General features: G+C 34.9%; 1 pseudogene; it reads left to right on the plus strand.

The window, feature by feature from the left end:
- The first annotated feature begins 2492 nt into the window (after positions 1–2492).
- LOC133265001 (U6 spliceosomal RNA) lies at positions 2493–2554 on the plus strand (annotated as a pseudogene).
- Positions 2555–2893: the final 339 nt, after the last annotated feature.

A 2893-nucleotide genomic window follows, 5' to 3' on the forward strand; every position in this document is an offset into this window, starting at 1 on the left:
ACTTCACAGCCAATATTAGGGTTATTTTTTTTCCATCCAAACTTTCTTAGCACTGCCTTTTATTTTTGTATTCTCTTCACCCTCAAAGTGAACAGGAAGAAGTTGGTTAAAACCAAGAAAATTCCTACTGCTTTTTCCTGAGGAGCAACCAGATTTCTAAGATTTTCTTGGAAAAAATGACTGCTCATTCACAGTGATGAAGCTACATGCAGAAAGTGTCAGTATCTAAATCCACTGACATTCAACATCAAAGATTTGGTTTTAGGTTCATTGTCTTTGTTGGAGAGTTGGCATAAAATTCTCAGCACTGTAGCACAACTACAAACAGTGTAGTAGTTCTCAAGAATTTTCATTACAATAATTACTTACCTATCTATCTACCTACCTGTCTTTAGGTTGTCCCTGAAACAGAAGAGGAGCAGAGGGTAGGGAGGAGTAGAAGGTGGCTGTAACAGTCCAGGATATTTTTATGCTGTTGAAGACAAAATGGTAACCATATTTTGGATTTTCAAATATCTGTAAGTTACTACCACGTGCAAAAGTTTGCATGAGAAGGAAAATCAACTGTTTTCTAGGAAAAAAACCCTGTATTTCTAATACAATAAAATACCATTGTCTTTTAAACTTACCTCACTCTTGCATAGATTTCGAGATTTCCTCTACAACCCTCACTGATCTGTAACTTACAATGATGTAGCCAGAACCCCAGAATCCAATTCAGCTGAAGTCAACTGCCTCACAACTTTTCTGTTCCAGATAACATAGTCTAAGTCCCTTAAAAGTCACTTTTTCTGAAGTGGAAATAAAACAAACAAAGTCGGTCTTCATCAGAAACACAATTAAACAGCAGAAGAGTTGCATTCCAGATGAACTTTCAAGTCTCCTTTACAATAAGAAAAATAGAAACCAGGATTATTCTGTTTTTCTACTGTTGGTTGAGGTGAATTTTCTTCTTACTAAATACAGTAATAACAACTACTATCTGTTAGAGGAAAATATATATTCAATCTTGAAAACAAATTTATTTGGAAAAGTGACAACTGGGAAATCTGTTTATCAGAAACTGCCTGAGTTCTTAAAAACCATTTAGGACTTGTGGAGTGTCAAGGAGAAGGATGCAGTCATGGCATTCACAGGATGAAACATGCTGCAGATGCTAGCTTTAATGACAACCTGCAAATCTCGCTCTTATATTATTCCATTAGATAAAAACATAAATATATTAGAATGACATTTGTAATAAACTTTTCTTGTTAGCCATCTTATATTTTATTCTGAATGATCCTAACTTCTTTCTTTAGCTGTCTTCCAGGGTCTTCTGTTTCACTAGCAGTTTTCAAGAGTATTATCTTAAAAAAAAAAAATAAATCCAAAAGCATTATGAAGTTGAGTACATGCTTAAAAGGTACTCAAACAGTTTACCAAACTGGTTAGTCCTACTTTCATGAAGCTGATACTAGATAACTTCAGAAACAGAAGGTAAATGCGAAAAGTTCCTTTCTGATCTGATCCAGATGTTAAGCATTTAGGTATTACTTTTGTGTCAAATCTTCATATCAGTTTGTGAAACAGCATGGAGAATTAGCTTCCTGTTTTTCAAATAGATATTAAAAATAATGCTCTAGATCAAATCTCTAACTCAGGAAATCCCTAAATTCTTCTCAGAAGATGGAAAAGATTTTTCTCTACTTTTCCTCTTTCTTATATGTTTCATAAACAATAAATATTGGCTTCTATTAAAGCAGCACATGAGATCAAATGAATCTTTGCTATGAGTCTGTAAAAGTTCTTAAAACTACTAGAATATAAGATAAACTGCCTTCAGTCTTTTAGCATTAGTTTGGATAGTCAAATCTGTGATACCACATATGACCTTTGTGGTATCAGCAATAAGAACATCATATCTATATACTACCAATTTCATACTGCATTAGAACATACACAAATTTGAATTTTCACTAACAAATTTTCTTTGAGCAAAGTATTTGCTAACCTTTGCTCACTGTCTTTGGAGTGTTAGGGAGAGGAAGTACCAGGCCTACTTTCTTGCAAGACCCCACTGTATCTTAGCTATCACTTATAAATTATTTCAAGCAATATGGCTTGCAGCCTCATTCAGTATGACCAAAATATCAACAGAACTTTTGTCACTGATAGCAAAAACACAGAGCAATGTCTTACTCTGCATTACTGACTCCCATTATTTAAGCAAATCCTTGTTGCTCTGTTGGGATGTCAGTGAGATGCTTCATAAATTTCCATTATGACTCCCCTACCCATCATTATGATTAGCAGTGCCAGTTGTTAAGGGTATTTTCTTCTTTTAAGGCTAATGCAAATGCTTTGCTCCTTAGGAGTAATTACTTAATAATGTTCCTAGAGCAGGGTACAACTAAAAAATATTTTCACTTTTAAGAATTTGATATTTTTTAGATGGATATACTACCAAACAAGGCATTTTACTAAACCACTTTAAGGAAAATTTCTAGCTCAAAGATTAACATGGCCCCTGCGCGAGGATGACATGCAAATTCATGAAGCGTCCCATATTTTTTCACTGAAAATGGACCAGCCTCATTTGTTTGTTGGCATTTGAGAACACTCGTTTTCATTCTTGACTCAGGTGTGCATTCTGACCACCAAGCATGGGAGTCCTTTCCGGATGGCCAACTGAATACCGAATGTAGCGGCTGCACAGGCAGTAAATGAGTGATTATAGCAGGTACTGCCTGACACAATAGGTCTAGCTCAGAACTAAGAAAAAGCACATATTAGGGCTACAATTTTCTGTAGCCAGATGGAAGTCCTTGCTTTTTTCTTTTCTCTGTTCATTTTTAAACTGAACCAAGAAACATTTGTTCTGTTCAAACCAATGAATTTTCCTTGAAAAATT

This window comes from Pezoporus flaviventris, unplaced genomic scaffold (genome assembly GCF_033815535.1).
Source record: "Pezoporus flaviventris isolate CSIRO_AGI_PZ_B2104156 unplaced genomic scaffold, CSIRO_AGI_Pfla_v1 ptg000002l, whole genome shotgun sequence".
NCBI lineage: Eukaryota > Metazoa > Chordata > Aves > Psittaciformes > Psittacidae > Pezoporus > Pezoporus flaviventris.